At 34.6% G+C, this 21,540-nt stretch overlaps 1 protein-coding gene across 1 annotated transcript in view; it reads left to right on the forward strand.

Annotated features, from left to right (window-relative positions):
- LOC138700581 (nephrin-like) overlaps window positions 1-21,540 on the forward strand; it is a 1,373,770-nt gene that overhangs the window by 86,205 nt on the left and 1,266,025 nt on the right. The window lies entirely within an intron of this gene.

Raw genomic sequence — 21,540 nt, forward strand, 5'->3', positions numbered from 1 at the left:
ATTAATTCTTAGACTTTTAAGGACATCACCGGTGAATTTTGGTAGGGTGCCTCTTGCTCACACTCCATTGATTAACCGGAATTTTATATTTTTCTGACAGGAATGGCAGCCTGTTTCTCAAAATTTACTTTTTCCGCCTGGGTGGTGTTTCTTTCGAAGCGAATGATGGGATCTAAACCCAATGTTATATTTTCATTCCTTTTAAGTGCTATGATGTCAGCTCTCCGATTGGAATCTTCTACAGAAAGACAATGAACTTCCTCATGCACTTCCCATCCAAGTTGTTGTAGGATTTGAGCTATAGATCCTCTGACTCGATGATGACGATTGTTTCGCAGCAGTTCGGTGCTTCGGCAGAACCCCAGCACAAGTTCAAGGGTTTCTGTCTCGTTGCAGCCGATTTGGCGACAACGGGTTGTGCTGAAAGTTCGACCAGGCACTGGCCTTACTGCTGTCAGGTTGTAGGACATTTTCAGTGCATTTATGTATTCTGATGAAGATAATGGTGATTTTGTAGACATCCAGGAATTACTTATTATGTTAAATAATATCCTTTAAGTTCCATCTTAAGGGGAGAGGATGGTATTTTTTTTTTTTCCTATTTGGTGTAAATTATTAATTTTTTGTATGTAGAGAGCTCATAGCTGTGGCAACTCAACCAAATAAAAATATTAAAAAAAAAAAGTTTTCGAGAGCCCAAATTTGAAAAAAAATATACCCAATATACCATACTGATGATCCCCAATAATTGCATCTACATATGAATAATAATAACAGTAATAACTAAATTAAAGTAATAGTTTGTAATAATTGATAATATACAGTTATACAAATTTGAAACTCCTAATGTAAAATGAGTCGGCTGAGGTAACACATTTGAAATAAGTTAAATTTATCTTCTTCTTCTTCTTCTTCTTCTTCTTCTTCATTCTTCCATTATAGCCTTATAGCCTCTTCTTTCTTCGGTTCTCGTTGCCTCGTTCCAAGTCGTCATACTATTGTTTCCTGGATCGTCCCTGCCTTTTTCTATCTTTAGAAAGATTATCCCTTGCTATTTTCTGAATTCAGTTACTATCAATCCTGTTTATATGATCATTCCAATCCTGGTTTCTTCTATATACCCATTCATTAATATTTTCAAATTGACATGCATAACTTTTGTTAAATAAAAATATAGTAATTTAAGACTTCTCATTTATTATTATTATTATTATTATTATTATTATTATTATTATTATTATTATTATTGTTATTATTATATAACTATGCTAATTAAGTTGCGAGAGACTTCGAACTTGAAGTACAGATCTTCATTGTTATTGTCGGTAGGACAAGAGCGCTTCAAGTATGAATTTAGTGTTCATTGAAAGCTCTTGAAGTCCCTTCGCACGTGATGTATGGTGCAATCAAGCCTGATAAAACACCGTTTAAATGTCACACTGATGATTGATGTACAGCAAGCCTCTTCTTGGTAAGGGGCGACACGTGTACCTTGGTAACGCTGTAACTAATGCATAAAATCTATACATCACTCCCATGCTCGCCTTTGGAGGTCCGTACGTTCATTGGTCGTTCACAGGCTTCACGTCGGGTGATAGACATTACAAGCGACGTAGATTTTTCAGTCCACATTTTTAACGGAAAATAAATATCGCTAAATGTTACTTCACATTAGTTGGTTACAGTTCTAGCTTAGTCAACCGAGAATCACTCATGAAAAGACTCGCTATCGATTAATTTTATTCATTTGTTACCATCGTCTCTTAATAGAACTTGTAGCTGGAAATTGCGTTATTTAGTTTTCCTTAGAATTCGTGTCAGTCGCCTTACATTAACATTATGGTTAGCGGTTTCTGTTATGCCATCTACTGGTGTCCGTCTTCCTATCTACGTACTTGTCTGTGTGTGTCTGTCTACTTGTTTATCTAGCTGCTGCCTGTGTATGTAACATGTTAGTACAGGTTCTACCAGGGGCCTGTTTCACAATGTTTACAAGCTTTGTAAATTGTAAACTTCGCTTGTAAATAGTAAACTTCTGTTTCACAATCTTTGTTTGTAATGTTGAACTTTACAAAGGAAATCAAATCTTTACAAATTAAATTTTGCTCACTTTACAAGTATTCTGTTTCACAATGAAGGGTAATTTTACAAACGTGTAAACTTTACTTGATATTGCAACAAATTATGAATAAATACAATACAGAAATACTTATTAAATTAATTTTTGAGTAACTGGATAATATTAAGAATTGAACTAATGCAGTTTTGATGTTATTAAGGAGTTCCAATGACTCAGACGAAGATATTGAATTTAGGCCTACAGTAATCAAACGAAGACGGATACGTAAAATTCTCCGGCCAAAAATTAATAACACGTTCGTAACATTGTATGAATTTAATGAAAGGTTTCGAATGAGTCCCGCGCTCTTCAGAATACTGCGCAAGTATTTATATACGAAGACTGTATTTAATAAATACTCGCACTTAATAAAGAAATTCCCTGCACCAAAAATAAATAATTCAATATTGCAATAACGTCACTACTTATGCGGTATTCTGAAGTCGTTTCGAGTCCCGTTTCGCTAGGATCTCTCCTACGAGATATGGGAAATCACATCCAACATTCAAAATGGAGAAGTGATGCCCTAACCTCAAAGCGAGATCTGTATTGTTTTGCATTGGTTGCCTAGTAGCTGTCAGTTCTGTGCGTTAGCAGACAAGCACGGAATTTCTAAGATATCAGTGTGCAAACGTGCCCACAGGGTAGTTGATGATGTTAAGAGTTAAATTCGGGGCAGGTTTTTGATCACCAAAATGTTATTTACTATAGCACAGAAATTTTATGCTGCTGATGGGATCACTATTGTTTGTGAGGTTATGGATGCAACATTAATAAATAATACTGATGGATCAACACAAAGATGAACCTGATTTTGTAGTTAGACATCGTAATTATCTTATCAATTGTATATGTGTACGTGGACTAAATCTGTTATTTATTTATTTATTTATTTATTTATTTATTTATTTATTTATTTATTTATTTATTTATTTATTTGGCTGAATTTGGTGCTAACTTGGTCATTTAAGTAATAGACGTATTGGTATACTCCGAGTCTCTCTCTTTCTAACTCGTTGGTATACTCGACCAGTCACATCACATGAAATTCCATTGTCGCCAATATATAAAAATCTAAATACTTTTAAATTTCTTTAACAACACTTTATATTTTCTTTTGATGAAATATGAATCAGGAAGATTAGAATAATCTATTTTAGTACAAAATATAGACATATGTATCGATATTAGTAAAAATACAGCGACTTTAGCTCTGCTCCTTTGCGAGTTTTGTAAACTGTCGTTGGCGATATTGTGTAACCAATAATGCGTATTTGTAAATTTCTTTAGCTGATTTTGTAAAGTTCGTCAAACTTTACAAACTAATAAGATAGCATTGTGAAACACAATTTACAAGCATTTGTTATCTTTTACTTGTTATTTGTAAATTGTTGATTTGTAATTTGTAAGGATTGTGAAACGGGCCCCAGATGTTTAAACACACACCTTCGAAAGATATGGTTCACTCCTATCGTTATATTCAGACTGTGTGAAATCCCATGGTGTTTATAAAGGGACAGAATTCCAGTGAAAAATTAAGTTTTTTTTCTGAAAAATTAATCTCTCTATCTTTCAAACTGTGGATTAAATAACATTTTTTCGGTTATGAAAACTTACTGAAAAATTTTAGTTTCGCTATTATACCCGCTATCAAGATTGTACCTTTAACAAGATAAAACATTTAATTCTGACCTCTTATGATTATAATAGTACATTGTGCAACGAGCCTATAATGAAGGTAATTAAGAAGTGAGTATGGGTATTTATGAAACGAGCTCAAGCGAGTTTCATAATTTTCATACGAGCTTCTTAATTACCATTATAGGCGAGTTTCATACGACTTTTTATGCTCGACCATATTTCTAACTTGATATTATTAATTTTTTAGCAATGTCCCGTATGTTGTGAGATGTGCGCAGACGCGAAAGTATTGATTTTTTTCCGAGGAACAGATGTCCACAGTGACCTTGCTAGGCCATAAGAACCTACAGAGATAACATTGAAATTAAATTAGACATTGAAAAACGAGATGACAAATTGAATTTTTTTGAATATTATTTACAATTAACGCTAATTATTATAGTAACAGAACATAACCTTCTGCGACAGTATTGGATTTCCAGCCTCCGTGACTTTTCGCTAATTCTCTTTCGATTGCATATCCGAGAATAATCGATAATTGCGGGTTTATAACGGTAGAAAGCTGACCTGTCATTGGCTGAACAGTTGTAACCTGAGTCGTCATTGGCTGAAAGACCTGAACTTTAATGAGTAGGTGTACTTTAATGACATGCATTAAAGTTCTGCTACCAGGTGTATAATTACTACATTTCGGCATGGTCGAGCATAAATATAATTATAAATAAATTTATGATGAGTATTATAATACTAATTTTACATCCCGATTTGGGCAATTGCCTGGTTAGGTTTATTATTTAGCGTTTTTACTAAATGTTAGCACATTTCAGGTAATTGCTTGGAAAATCTTCAGACTAATTTCGTGAAATGACCAATTCCACCGGCACTATAGTGGAATAATTAATAGATCAAAATAATAGAAGAAGCATCAGCATTCACGTATGCTGGAATTATCATAGCTCTGATCTCGCTAATTAATTCACAATATACAAAATGATTGAAATACGTACAACTTTCTTGAAAAAAAAAATCACAACCTGTTGAAAATTATTATTCTTTTTTTAAGCATTACGTGTCTTTGGAGATAAAAGATTTTGTAAGGTATTCGATATAATTTTTAAAAATATTTATATGATTTGATTTAATGATATTTTACATGCAATTTTTAAAGCAAATAATCACATATGGCTCGAAATTCTAATCCTTCCATTAATTCCTCTATGCAATGCATATGCACAAAAAATCACTATTCTATGTGTTCAACAATTTTTCTGAGAAAAGTACAGTGTATTAGAAATTGGAAAATAGCAAGTTATTGGGGAAATAAAAGAAGAAAAGAGACAATGGTTGAGTGGAACCAGAAAGCCACTTTTCAAACCTAATTTTCACGTAATGCAATTTCTGAAACCAAGGGAAGAAAAAGCACTACATGCTTGTTAAGGAAAGGTTTCTGGATTTCGAAAATAAAAATGAAAATTCAATTTTGTTAGTCCTATTCCCTATACAAGGACTTTTCCTAGTAATACATCATTGTAATATGTTTTGACGGTTTTTAATTTTTCTCTTGGTTTTATTTGAATTGTATTTCTTATTATTAGTACGTTGTTTTTAACCGTAAAATATAATTTATTAATATGATCTAATACTAATAATAATTATTCCGATTCTTAGCCAACCGAAGATATTCACAAACAATGGAACTCCCGTCTTTTGGTCAGCATTGGACAAGACTTTCTGCTCAAGACGATCAGGGAGAACTTTTAAGATTAAGCATATGTACTCAGTTAGGGCAGAAAATCCACAAACTATTAGGGAAAACACGGGAATTTTACTTGAAGCAAGTAAAGAGATACGTTTCGAAGTAAATCCAGAAAAGACAAAGTATATGATTATGTCTCGTGACTACAACATAGTTGTTGTTGTTGTTCAGTCAACTGTCAGAAGACAGGTCTGAACCTCACAAGTAATACCAACAACGCACCACTTATGAGGCAACTAGGCCAGGAGATAATGGGGTAAGGTGGTCAGTTCCTTTCCCCTTCCATTGCATACATTGCCGTTTCGCTACATCAGAACACAGTATGAAATGGAATTATAAAAACTGGAAATGTATCCTTCGAAGAGGTGGAAAAATTCAAATATCTTGGAGCAACAGTAACAAATATAAATGACACTCGAGAGAATATTTAAAAAACAGAATAAATATGGAAATTTCCTGTTATTATTCGGTTAAGAAACGTTTGTCATTTAGTTTTCTCTCAAAAAAAGCTGAAAGTTAGAATTTATAAAACAGTTATATTACCGGTTCTTCTGTATGGTTTTAAAACTTGGACTCTTAAATTGAGAGAGGTTCAGAGGTTAGGGATGTTTGAGAATAAGATGCTTAGGAAAATATTTAGAGCTAAGAGGGATGAAGTTACAGGAGAAAGGAGAAAGTTCCACGACGCAGAATTGCACGCATTGTAATCTTGACCAGACATAATTAGGAACATTTAATCCAGACGTTTGAGATGAGCAGGACATGTGGCACGTATGGGTGAATCCAGAAATGTATATAGAGTGTTAGTTGAGAGGCCTAAGGGAAGAAGACCTTTGGAGAGGCCGAGATGAAGATGGGAAGATAATGTAAAAATGGATTTGAGGGAGATGGTATATGATGGTAGGGACTGGATTAATCTTGCTCATGATAGGGACTGATGGCGGGCTTATGTGAGGCGGCAATAAACCTCCGGGTTCTCGAAAAGCCATAAGTAAGAAAGTAAGTACTCGGTCCTATTCGAGGGCGATCAACCTTCACATCCCTGCAGAACGTCGGACTCGGGTCCCTTTGATTTTTAGCTTCAATCATTACCAAAATAAAAGAGTGTATGTGAAGGTTATACAGGGACATCATTTTATTTTTACTTCAATTTTTATTGTACCTGAGTTTTTCAATGTACTTCACTCCCACCCCTTCTACTAATGGCGTTTCAACTGTTCTCCAGACAGAATCAAGGACGCTTATAGTAAACAGCACTGAGTTACCGAATATAGTACGTTCCAGAAATATGTTCGCGTTTTCCAATGACGAAAGAACTTTTAATATTGAATCATATTTTCGCAAAGGTACTGTCCGTTTGCCTACGTCGCATCCCGATTTCCCCCACCTGCTTCTGCACGGCCCTCTGTAAAACCAGGCCTGTCTGAGCTCTTTTCTGAAAACATTAATTTCTGTTAGGAATTGGACGTTTACGTAATATTATACAAATGTTTAAAATAACTTAAATAAAAGTGCCTCGTTAAGGAATTAACTGTCACGTGTTTTCCCTCCTTTCTACGATCCTGCGGCATAACCACTTGGTCGGGCTGTAGATAACATGTATGAGTAATTTTATCTGTGCGGGTCGGGCAGAAGTGAAGATTGAATTTACAGTACATAAGGTACTCTTTTATAGAGTAGGTACAGAATTATTTCAACATGAGTTACTAATACGAAGGACGAAACTGGTAATTGGAATTAGATGCAATAGTCTATATGCGATAATATGCACAAAAGAACTGAAGCCTGTAGGCTATCGAAATGAACGGCTACCATTTTCAAAAATGTGTTTAAATATCCATATTATGATTATTTTTCAATTGAACTTCATTCTCTATATTGTACGCTAATGTGCTGTAGACAGTATAATATACAGTGCATAATGAATACGTTCGCATGGATAGCTCAGTTCGTGAGTAAAAACACTCACTGTTAATACAGTACTGCATTTTGATTAAATAAAAACCTAATGAAAATTATCGAATTCAAAATCGCGATATTTCGTAGTTTACGTAAATGGATGAACTACTTTTCTTCCCTTCTATACCTAGTAAAGTGATGAGTTTGTGTTTTACGCCAGTATCATCGAACTCCAGTTGTGGAAGGGGGTAGCGAACTGTTTTTCCGGTTCTCTAAAGGTACAGCCAGGTTAGTATTAAAAATGATAGTAAAAATAAAATGATGTCCCTGTATATTAGATTGTAATATAATACTGATTTAATCCTTATGCATGTATGCATTCCAATACTGAATTTACGTTCATTACTTCTCTTTATACAAAGTCGTGAAATTTGGCGACACAGCGTACTTGCCGCATCCAGCGAAGTGACACTAAATTACTGCAGTGCCGCTCTATTGATTACGCTCCTGTGTACACAAAGCGCCCTCTGTTTGGAGTAATCATGACCATAAAAGTGTCTGCTATTTACGAACCAGAGGATCTCTCGGCGATCCCCTCTATCTGTCTTTTTAACTGCTGGGTACTAAAGTTGTACCGTAACCGCGAGTTTTGATCCATAGATCTACCCACAACCATTATTGCGTAATTATTAAGCTTATCATGTATTTTTAATTGTCCGCTAAGGCATGTTCGCAAGTTCAAATGCATGAGAGCCGGATTCATTTCTTGGCGTGAAGTGTACATGAAAACAGAGCGTGCCTCCTGATCTTTTGTTTGACCTATATAGAGTGATTCAAAAGTAATGATCAATAATTTAAAGATGAAAAGTACATACAGTGGACTCTCCTAAGTTCGACAGAACTGAATTGAAAGTTCTGACCAATAAGGGTAGTGGGTGTGGCAGGTGAAGTGAATACAAATTCTTATTGGTTATCCATCAACGAATACAGTGCTGTACTTGCATTTCCTGCCCGCCCCGAGACTTGTGTATGCGCTTCTAGTACCACAGTGGGTTTCGACAGTTCCGTCTCACAAACAACACAATTCTCAAATAGAAAGGAAGAGTTCTTTAATTTAAAATCAGTGATCAATATGGATGTCCTAATCAATAAAATATTCTGTTTTCCTTTAACAAAAGTATCACTACAAGAAATAGAACCAATTCCCATTCAAATGGCAAACCCATTTCTTAGTGCCCGTATAGGGACGTGTCTAATTCTCCTACGTAAACAGTCGAATTAAAGGATGTCGAACTTACGATCTTCCACTATATTGTCCACACCAGTGGAGTAACGGTTAGCGCGTCTAGCCGTGAAACCAGGTGGCCCGGGTTCGATTCCCGGTCGGGGCAAGTTAACTGATTGAGGTTTTTTCCGGGGTTTTCCCTCAGCCCAATAGGAGCAAATGCTGGGTAATTTTCGGCGCTGGACCCCGGACTCATTTCACCGGCATTATCACCTCCATCTCATTCAGATGCTAAATAACCTAAGATGTTGATAAAGCATCGTAAAATAACTTAACAAAATAAAAATCCACTACACTAATACAAGTAAGAAATTTCAGAAAACGTTGGTCCGCAAGTTAACCGTTGCATTGTATTGTGTTTATTTTCATTCCATGGTTTTCGTACATCGCTTCACAGCTAAAATATGATACATGTGAAAAATATATTAATAGGACTACACAGTCTTAATATTATAGTCACAGACTAGTTGAAATATATATAGAAGAGTCTTACATTATACTAATACAACACAAGGTTAGCATCGATACCCAATAGAAGACAGAAATATTCATGCAGTGTTGTTGAATGTCATAAATGCTCCTACATAATAGGAGACGTGTGAAATTATTCTTTATTTTGACAATAAATAATCTTATTATTGTGATGTACCGAAGTACGTATGATATTTCCAGGCAGGAATTTTGCATTATCATATGATGAAGTATGGGTGGAGCGGAGAAAAATTCTCTCCGGCACCGGGAATCGAACCCGGGTTTTCAGCTCTGCATGCTGACAGTTTATCCACTAAGCCACACCGGAGGATTCAATCCGGCATCGGACTGAAATCCGGTGTGGCTTAGTGGATGAAGCGTTAGCACGTAGAGCTGGAAACCCGGGTTCTAGTCACGGTGCCGGAGAGAATTTTTCTCCGCTCCACCCATCCTTCATCTAATAATCTCATGTTTTGAGTTTGATCTTTTATATCCATAGGAAGGTTATTAAAAATTTTACTGCCATATAACTCTCTCCTTTTTCAAAGCACGATAGACTTACCGAAGGAGTTTGAAAGTAATTTTTTGACGAGTATTTTTTACTATGAACTGTTGCATTGGTTACAAGGTTTTCACGATTATAGCAGAGGAGGCAAGACCTGTCCTGTGACCTTATCATTTGCCGTGCCTGTATCACCAATAGGTATAGAGAGGGATGATAGGTTTTGGTCTGAGATGAACTCCCGTGTTGGTAGATTCCTATATTAACCATCATGAAACAAATTGTATTTCTGGTTGCTCATTCTTTCCTCTATTGCACAGCTCACATGCCAGGGCTTTGCCTCTTTATCTATACATAGCCTACGAGGAATATTAATAGGAAAATATACTGATATGTCATGGGCATTATTTGTAATTTTTTTAAATGGTCCTACACGATTCCCTGCATTTGGCTCCTACTATTCTAATTTCACTTTTTTGTACTGTTACTACCTGTAGATTGATAATGACTCGAGATTATCGAGATTATGCACAGTTTCTGTTGAGTCACAACTGATTACGAGAACATTAGCTTTGATTTTTTTTTTTTTTTTTTTTTGTGCAAAGGACAGTTGTATTAAGCAAGATAGTGAATGTTTAGGTTTTCGCTTCGACACAACATTTGTTTTATTAAACAGAAGACAATTAATTTTTAACCGGAAAGCTGTTCCTTTACTTCCTGCAGAATGTTTCTCCAGACTTTGAGGATGAGGTTCCACTGTAGGAATGTCAGAATATGTGGTTATGCATGATGGTTCAACGCCGCATTTTTATTGAGGTGTGACTGGGTATCCAACTACAATTTATGTTCAACGTTGAATAGGTAAAGGAGGGCTTGTATTGTGGCCTCCTAGATCACCAGATCTCAATCAAACGGAGTACAGTATTGTCTTATAGACTCACGTAAAAAGTCATTGTATTATTATTATTATTATTATTATTATTATTATTATTATTATTAGTGAAGTTATGGCCAAAAATGTAAAGTTTTCTGAAAATAAAATATATTATATATCATATCATATCTGCTGGGTAACTTTCGGTGCTGGACCCCGGACTCATTTCACCAGCATTATTACCTTCATCTCATTCAGACGCTAAATAACCTAAGATGTTGATAAAGCGTCGTAAAATAACCTACTAAAATAAAAAAAATAAAAAATCATATCATATCATATCGTATATCATATTATACCATATCATATCATATATAATATCATATCATACCATATCATATATCATATCGTATATCATATCATACCATATCATATATCATATCATATCGTATATCATATCATACCATATCATATATGATATCATGTATCATATCATATCATATCATATATCATATCATTTCATATCATATCATATACCATATCATACCATTCATATCATATCATATATCATATCATATCATATATCATATATTATATCATCATATCATATCATATCATTCCATATCATATCATATCATATATCATATATCATATCATATCATATCATATCATATCATATCATATCATATCATATCATATCATGTATTATTGTTCTTTAGTCAATTGTCCGAAGAAAGAGCTGAACCTCACAAATTGTACCAAGAAGACACCAATTATGAGGTAACTAGGCCCGGAGATAATGGGGTTGTGTGGCCAGTTCCTTTCCCCCCTCCATATCATAGTACATCGCCGACTAGCTACGTATTATTATTATTATTATTATTATTATTATTATTACAATCATTATTACGCAGAAAGTGGTTTTAAAATCTGACTTCGTAGATAGCAATATCATTTAAATTTAGTGAATAAAGAATATGCCACCAACATACAAATTGCTTGCCCTAATATACGTACGCTCTGGTAAATAAATGATACAATCCCAGGTTCGTAATTTAGAAATTTAATTGTTTGTTACATATATGTAATATGTAAACCAATTTCAAAGACATGAAAGTTTAAAATAGCGGTAATTGAGTTATTCAGTGTGTATTACCGTACTTCCCTTTAAAAATCTCAATTATCCACAATACACAGTGGTCTGCTCGCATTCCGTGTGTACATACTGAAGTATGTCCTGAAAAGTTGTATTTGGACATGGCCTGCTCCTACTAAGCACCGGGTACGTGTATGAACCTCTCCAATTACAAGTACAATGTTTGCATGGCCTACTTCAATCTCTCTGAATACGTGTGCGTTTGGAAATAACCTACTACAAACGACCTGTCCCAGTATGAACATGCTATTCTCCGATCAAACGCTTTACCATTTAAACAAAAGGTTTCTTGTTCGGAGCAAGGAAATGCCACTCTGCGAACAAACCATGCGCTACTAATCCTTCAAGACTAAAAACGTTCAAAGCCCAGTTCAAAGATCAACGATTACAGAGATCTGTATGAATATACGAATATTGCTTTACAGCTGGTATTAGCTAGGAAATTAAACGCAGAGGAAATTTTATTTTAACGAGAATAGGTACTTAGTGTAGATATTAAATAGAATCTGAATTTGTTTATTGCATATTGGTAGAGGCGTTTTATCTACAAAATTGAACTATAGGCTATGAAAACAGAGCAATTTCCAGATAATGTTTTCTATATATTATTTATTCTGTGGGACGTTTGTGAATTTAAATGGATCAAAATATGTTTTCTTTTTTAACCCTCGCAAATTAGCTGCTCTAGAATTTCATGCTACTTACCTGGGGCCTTTTCTGACCCCAAGATTTTTTGTTGTTAATAATTAGGATATTTTATAGCTTAATGTATTTTTGTATACAGTACAAGCAAATAGAAGTTTCTATTGCACGTAGATTTAGCCTACTCACTATTTTTAAACAATGTATGAATGAATTAATTAATTTAATTAGTTTATTGACATGACAAGATTTTTTCTCGTTGCCAATCTTTCAGAATGGCCCCGAGGTTCACTCAGCCTCCTATTAAATTGAGTACCGGGTTTTTTCCCGGGGGTAAAAGGCGGTCAGAGCGTGGTGCCGACCACACCATCTCATTCTAGTGCCGAGGTCATGGAAAGCATGGGGCTCTACTTCCATGCCTCCAAGTGTCTTCATGGCGTGTTACGGGGATACCTTTTTTACTATTCTGTATCAGTGTTTTTTTTATGTTTTCAGTTGTCACGTAACACATTCATCTTCGTTGAAATGAATCACAAACTGTTATTGCATCAAGTGTTAATTATTATGTTTATGTAATTAATTAATTTAGTCTTATCACCTTATGCAGTAGAAAGAACAAGAAGTTAATTTTACAAATACAGACAATTACTCTTGAACCTACAATATTTTACCTATAGCCTACATGAGAGTTTATGCTGTATTTGTTTCATTTGTTCACTTTTCAAAGTACGTGTTCACTTTGCTTACAACAGAACATTATCACTGCAAAATAATTCTAGCTAAGAAATGAAGATGTGTTCTGTAGCTGGGGCATCCACGGACCCAAGCAATAAACATGAAAAAAATAATTATATAATAAAATTAAGAAATAATAATTTTAATTGTAAAGGAGAGTAAAATAACCAAGGATAACATATTTAGGTTACCAGTTAAGATTCGAAGTTAGGTTGCCTGGATAACAACTCAGCATCCAACCATATGAGCTACGCCGTTACACAGTCTAATGTTTTCCTATTAGACACCTAACGGAAGTATGTCACAAACAATAGCCAATATTTTCAAAACGAGGGGTCATTGGCCACCCATACCAGGTATGACTTTAAACAGTACGTCTTGTACTTTCATGTCACAAAATCTTATTTAATTCTGTTATTTAATTTCGATTAAATTTTATTCAACTTCCTCCAAGTGAAGGCTGCCTAGAAGGCAAAGCTTACCAAAAAATTGTTGTTATAATGAAAAAAAAAACAATGGAGAAGAAAAAGAATAAGAAATAGCACAATTAGAAATAATTGGAAAAGATTAAACAAAAACATCATTAATTCCAGAAGAAACATAAAATTTCCTAGTATCTATTAGCTATTGAGTGATCACAGTCGTCTATTTAGCACTAGTTGCAAGACCCAACTTAAGTGAGCAGATCGCCATAGCAAAGAGATCAATCTATATAACTGTAGAGATGGTTTCTTAGGATTTTTATAGATCCCTTCACTGCAGATATAGATACTTCAGTGACAAGAGATTGTCCTAGACCAAACTGCTTGCAAAAATGCGCGAATCTTTTTGTGATGGTTCCTCTAGCCCCAATCAGTAATTCAGTAACTTCGATCGACGTTATATGATATTTTTCCTTATAATATGGTATAGTGGGGTAGTATAATGTCGCATTTTTCCTGATGTACATCAGCAGGTTGATTTTCGCACGTTTCCATCCTCACAGTTGGATCAATTATGAATCCGCTTGTTGATCTTGTCGGGATAGCGATGATGTCAATGCGCTTTGAAGACCCATTTGTGGACAAACCATGGACCTCCTCCTCTACTTGGTAGTCTTTTTCTCGTAGGGCCGATGCTAGGAGGGATCGAATCTTGTGGTGACGACTATTCCTCAGTAGTTCTTCATGAGGACAGGCTCCCAGAATGTGAGCAAGTGTTTCTTTCTCACTCCGACAATGTCGGCAGTGGGTTCCATTCTGAGATCTACCTGGTAGAGCACGTATTGGGCAGACATTGGCAGTCATCTTAATAGCGTCCTTCCATTCGCTGCTGGTCAATCCATTCGGTTTAGATAGCCATTTATTACCAGGCGTGTATTCTTTGTATAGAATGACTCCCTTTCCTTTGTGAGGCAACGTACACCAGGAATCAAATTCTTTGTCTCGTAGGAATTTTCGTAAAGATGATACGTTTATCTGATCAGAGGAGTCAATATTTGCCAATCCAAGTTTATCCAGACTTGCTTGTATTTCATTGGTCAAATCACGTGTGTTTGAAACATATATGTTGTTTGTCTTTGCAAGCAATTTGCAGCCTTTGATAAACTGTAGAAAAGCGTGTCCTCTCCTTGTAAGTGTAAATTTTGTGTTACTAGCTTTGTTACTCATTATAACAATTTTATTAGTAGCACTGGGATTAAAGCTTGATTAACAAACATAAAAATGGCATATTTGTTTGTGAAATTAAACATTTCATATATATTTTTATGTGATTTTTTTTAATCTTACGGGTTGGAACAATGTGGAAGTCAGTTTCGAATTCAGCATGAAAAATCCGACAAGAAATATCTTTCAAACTGGAATTATCAGGAAAGGAGTTTATTCCATTCTCATTATCTAAAAAATGTAACAGGCCTCCTACATCTATATTAAGTATTAAATTACATAATTCTGATTGTTGTCTTACACAGTGTAAATGTCCGATTATTAAAGAGTCCTCTGAATTTAAGTATTTAGGCATGATTTTTGATAATCATTTAAAATGGAACCAACACATTAATTACCTTTGTAATAAATTACGTAAAATAATGTATTATTTTGCTTTATTGAGGAATTACTTGTCAATAAGTTTATTACGCACCATATATTTAATTTTATTTCAATCGGTAATTATGTATGGATTTATAGGATGGGGTAGCTCATTTAAATCCATTTTTAATCCACTTTATTTATTACAGAAGAAAATAATTAAAATATGTCTTCATAAACCCATTGATTTTTCATCTCAAAAATTGTTTTTAGACTTTAATGTACTTAGCATAAGACAAATTTATTATATTGTATTAATAAAATTCATACATAAAAATCGAAATAATTTTGAATTGTATTCCCATAGTTATCAAACGAAAGGTATGAATTCTTTAAGATTGTTTGAACCAAAATGCAACACTGCTCCAGTATTTAATCATAGTAGTAATTTAGGCCAACACATTTATATTTAAATATCCTAATCTTGTCAATTCTGGTAGTTCTAGTATTAAATTTAAAAAGTTATGTATGGATTTTATAAAAATTCAAACATTGTAAATTTAAATTTATATATTACAATTGCATAGTAGACATAAGACAAATTGTATTGTATACTTACTAATTTCAATTCAGGAATCCGCCCCTGAGCACGAGTTCTACTCTTTCAGGGGCGAGCTAAAGATTTTCTATATATACTATATTTTATGTTACAATTATTAGCAAAATAAATAAATAAATAACTAAATAAATAATAAATAAATAAATAAAAAATACATGACGGTTTAATTAATGTGAGATGAAAGACAGAGTTTTGGAAAATTTCAAAATTTTATTTTTGCCTAATAATTGGTAACGGTACATAATTTAGTGAAACATTATAATGTAAGCCCTTATAATTAGGTAATACGTTTTATGTACTGAACTAATATTATAAATCTCACCTCTGAAAATCTTCGACATAAAAGGTTTTGGTTTGGCTTATTTTATCTATGAATATTCTCCATTCTATCAAAATCACATTCAAATAGAATAAATGATGTTTTTCCATTTTATTCTTATAATTATTCAATTCTTTCTATAAATAGCCTAACACAGCTTCAACTCATAGCAATCCATTGGGTATCCTTGCAAAAGCCACACGTTTTTTTTTTCCTTTCTGTTTCATTAACGTGATTATACGTTTTAAATAATTATTAAAATATTATTTTAAGCTGCTCTTCAGATAACAACCCAGCAGGGAAAAGACTATAGGTACACATGGAGCACACTTGAATGAACAATTTAATTCTGAAACAATCCACTAGATATTTCTGTTCAACGTTTCAATGGCTCGTATACCTGTGTTTTTTGACGGTAAACTATTTCCAGCAATGTTGTAATTAGATATTATTATTGCACAATTGTCGAGTACAGATAAAAGTAATTACAAATCATTAAAGCGTTTCGTGTTTGTAAAAATACATTGAAAACTCAATTACAGATTTATAAAATGAGTACGTGTTAGAATCACTTGAAGTTGTGACTAGTTTTAATACGGACTATGTATAAGATAATATTATTTAATGCTCGACCAAGCCGAAATGTAGTAATTATACACCTGGTAGCAGACCTTTAATGCATGTCATTAAAGTACACCTACTCATTAAAGGTCAGGTCTTTCAGCCAATGACGACTCAGGTTACAACTGTTCAGCCAATGACAGGTCAGCTTTCTACCGTTATAATACCGCAAGTATCGATTATTCTCGGATATGCAATTGAAAGAGAATTAGCGAAAAGTCACGGAGGCTGGAAATCCAAGACTGTCGCAGAAGGTTATGTTCTGTTACTATAATAATTAACGTTAATTGTAAATAATATTCAAATAAATTCAATTTGTCATCTCGTTTTTCAATGTCTAATTTTATTTCAATGTTACCTCTGTAGGTTCTTATGGCCTAGCAAGGCCAATGTGAACATCTGTTCCTCGGAAAAAATCAATGCTTTCTCGTCTGCCAACATCTCACAACATACGGGACATTGGTCAAGGTCAGATACAAAGAAAATTAATAATATCAAGTTAGAAATATGGTCGAGCATAAAAAGTCGCATGAAACTCGCCTATAATGGTAATTAAGAAGCTCGTATGAAAATTATGAAATTCGCTTGCGCTCGTTTCATAAATATCCATACTCACTCCTTAATTACCTTCATTATAGGCTCGTTGCATAATGTACTATTATTTAACTTATACTGAAGGTATGAAAATCAATAAGTAGGGAAGAGGAGATAAAAGGAAGTCAATTAGTTATTGTAATGTACCGAAATACATATGATATTTCCGTGCAGGATTTCTGCATTACTATATGCACCATATGATGGTAATTCCTCCACGGAAATATCATATCGTCACGTGAATGCAAGAACTAGGTAACTCGAAATTTGCGTTTTTTAGTTACCTAAAGAGGTAGCATAGCATAGCATAGCAAAAATCACACAATATGTAATGCAAGAACTAGGTAACTGATCGAACGATACCAGCGGCATCTATTTTCCAATATAACAAATAGGTAAATCAAAATGAGACATATTCCTTAGTGAAATAAATAAGTATATTTACAAAAAAAAGAAAACAAACAAGAGAAATAGAAATAAAATAATACAAGCAATATAAAAAGAAGATACAGTAGTATTAACAAAATTTGAGACCGAATGAGCAGCGCTCGTGCTCGGTCGCAGTTCAGATATAATATTAAAATAAATAATAATAATAATAATAATAATAATAATAATAATAATAATAATAAATAAGTAAAATAAAATAGGAACTAAAATATAATTACAGCGGCAATGGAATTATATAATATAATATTAACACTAGAGAAGAATAATATCGCACGTGAAAAGTAGGACTAATATATATTTCAAAATTATAGAATACAAATATAATATAGGTTGATTAATTCATACACATAGGCTATAAATTTATTTAATCAACTTGATATTAATACGTTTCTAATTTTCTTGTTATAAGTTAATGGGTTACATGTGAGAAGTTCTGGGTGTAATTTAGTTAAAGCATTGTATAACCGAGGGCCAAAATTAATGCTATGCTTTAGACCAGCAGATGTGAGACATTTAGGTTCTACTAATGTTGAATTAATATTTCGTCTTGTGTCATAATTGTGTGTCCGTAATACAAACTTATTACGATTTTTATGATAAAATTTTAACAGCGTATACTTGTAAATTTGTTCAATATTAAATACATTAAATTCAGAATAAAGTAATTTAGTTGGATAATCGAAACGTTTCTTCAAACAAATTTTAATTATTCGTTTTTGTAGTAAATTTAACGAACTAAGATTAATTTTTGTACTTCCACCCCAAACAATTATACCATATTGAATGATAGACTGAATAATGGCAAAATAAACATTTCGTAGAACTCTAATGGGTAAGTAGCATCGAAGAAATAGGCATTGTCACGAAATATGAAAAATCAAGTTACCTAGTTCTTGCATTCAGGTGACAATATGTACTTCGGTACATCACAATGATATGATATGCGTGGCACTCATTCCGTCGGATCCCGGCCGCTTAGTCACTCGTATTGAGTGCACCTCTGCACATAGTGTGTTGGACATTGTGCCATTGTCACACATCTGTGACACAGTGCATGAGGGTTGGCCACTATAGGGAAACTAAGAGGTCGAAGTTAAAGTGCGAGGATTCAGTCCGGCATCGAAACTAGAATCCGGTGTGGCTTAGTGGATAAAGCGTCATCACGCAGAGCTGAAAACCCGGGATCGAGTCCCGGTGCCGGAAAGAATTTTTCTCCGCTCCACCCACTCTTGATAAGTCAGCCTGAAATACATAATTTACATTAGAAGAGAATGTAATTACGTATATAAATAACTGAATAGTGTACAGTTTGTTAAGAAATGAATTGGATTTTATTGAATTGAATTGGATTTTGAGCGAAGGACACTATGAATGAGAACTGCAACTTTTCAAAATCTGTCACTTTAATATCACCCTTTAATGTTAATATATCAGTGGCGGTTCCTCAGGGGAGGGAAGGGAGGAACGTTCTCCTCATATTTTGCTTCTTTTCGAAGTAAATACCAAATAAAATATGTGCCTTGAAATTCAAGGAAGATTCGATAATTTTTAAGTTCACAGCTATAAGAAAACCTCGGTTGATCGAGTTTTAAACGATGGGCGCTCATGTGCTGCTAGAAAACTGTGAGAAAGATACGAGGTTGTTTGTATGGAGGAAAGCCAATCCATTCCTCCTCTACTGCAGTTAGCACACATAGACAACAGCGCACTAGCGGCCAGAGAAAGAAGCAGAGTTTTAAAGCGAGTATATGAACGGAGAGAGAGGAGATCCTCCTCTGAATCAGCGCATGGGCGGGAAATAGAAACCGTCTGGTCGTGCAGCAAGCTCGCTACCGCTACCATCTAACGATCTTGCATTCAACCAGATTATAACACATCTAGGAGGAGGCACAATAAAAACAGTTTTAACGCAACGCTATGAAAGACACCATATAAACTTTTTTTTTTAAATTATAAATCAAAAATATTATTCATTGCACTTTATATAGATTACTATTCATGGTTTGAAACTTTCAAGGATATTTGAAAGTTAAAGTCGGGTTTATATAAAACAAAGAGGAAGTAGTTCTACGTTAGTATCCCAGATCTTTTTGGCCCCTGAAATTCACTTCCATTCATTGTGTACTAGACAGGACAATAGCCAAGTTGTCAGTTTTGTACAAAGATATTTGAAATTGAAAGTAGTACTCCAAACTACATTATTTTTAACATAAAAAATTAATTGGCCACCGGCAACTTTGAACAATAATGGTAGTATAACTTTACAAGAACTGATATTCTTCAAAAGCATGTGATACTGAACTTGTAAAAAAGTACATGTGGCAACACAGACCACGTGGGTGGGTGCAGTGTTCTCGCTTTCCTCATATTATTTCCCATTCCCATTTCCGCGGTTCCGATTACGTGTTAGTAGCTATAGTCTCTTCCAACACGTGTGATGCTGTAGTGTGCTCGAAAAATGCTGCGATGTGAATTTCCTTGTAATTGTTAACTTGTGCAATTATTCAACGATGAATGGAAGTGAAAACATATATTTTGGAAAATTTAGGAAACTCAGTTTACAAGAACAGATTATTGCTATACAGAAGGGAAGACCAACCCCAACACTACCTGGTCTTACATGTATGCATGTAGGCTAATTTGTAGCATGTTTCTCTGAAGAAGGTGTCATTTCGTCCTGTTACTTTCTTTCTTCCTCTTAAGAAATACGCAGGAGCCGCCACTATAATATATTCATTTTCGAAGTATGTTTAATTCCTATCCTTCTGTTGCAACTGCATTACTATATGAATCAAGGACAGCAGCGGAGGTGCAATGAACGTGTCAATAAGCGTAGGTCAGCGGGTGGAAGGCAGCATGCTAGGGAGAAGGAAATGCAGACGACACTAAATTTCAATAACGGTGGGGAACGAGAGAAGATATACAACGTTGGTACCTGAAATCGGCTACGGGAGCAAAACAGCTGACCAGGATAAACCAAGGAGGAAAACATAACGTGCGTCGGATAGCGCATACTGCTGACGAAGGATTGTGGAAACAGCTGGAAACAGTGTCTGAGGTCAGAAGCACTGACAAGGCAAAAGGAAGGAATGAAAATGAAGACGTAAGAACGAGCAAATAAACGAAACAACTACCAGATAGGCCTATTAAAGTCTGTGTGATGTATCTTGTCTCACTGTGAAAAGAGAGAGAAAGGAGATATGTCTTACTTCGTCTGTATTGTTATAGCAATGAGGGAGTGGTGCGATGCCGTCCATCCATCCAGTGGCGGAAGGGACCAGTTGATACATTCTGTAGCGCAAAATAAAATTACAAAATATCTCTCTTCGTACTGTGTAGTTCCGTCACTGAGCTTGTCTTTCAAGAACTTGAGTTCCGGTAGCCTGTACAATAACAAGGTTTTGAAAGGAATCCTGAAAATTTACAACCTTCCTATAATCTCCACCCTCATTTGAAGGGACTTGGTTTTATTGCTACTGAGACAAGATAAACCTTACCAGGTATAGTGATTGTGAGAACAGGATAGGCAGGGCGATTGAGAGGTTTTCAAAAGAGCATGGTAAAATGGAGAGCAGAATAGTAAGGGCGATGGAATTAGCGAGGAAGGAGAGTGCTCGAAAGTAAGTACAGGAAAGTCAAGGGTGGCATAAGTGATAGAAAAATAGTAGAGAAGAAAGTATCAAGCGGCAGAAGAAAATGTAAGAGTGTAGTAAGATAGATTTTTTTTTTTTATTTTAGTAGGTTATTTTACGACACTTTATCAACAGCTTAGGTTATTTAGCGTCTGAATGAGATGAAGGTGATAATGCCGATGAAATGAGTCCGGGGTTCAGTACCGAAAGTTACCC

The sequence above is a fragment of the Periplaneta americana genome, chromosome 5 (genome assembly GCF_040183065.1).
Source record: "Periplaneta americana isolate PAMFEO1 chromosome 5, P.americana_PAMFEO1_priV1, whole genome shotgun sequence".
In the NCBI taxonomy this organism is placed as follows: domain Eukaryota; kingdom Metazoa; phylum Arthropoda; class Insecta; order Blattodea; family Blattidae; genus Periplaneta; species Periplaneta americana.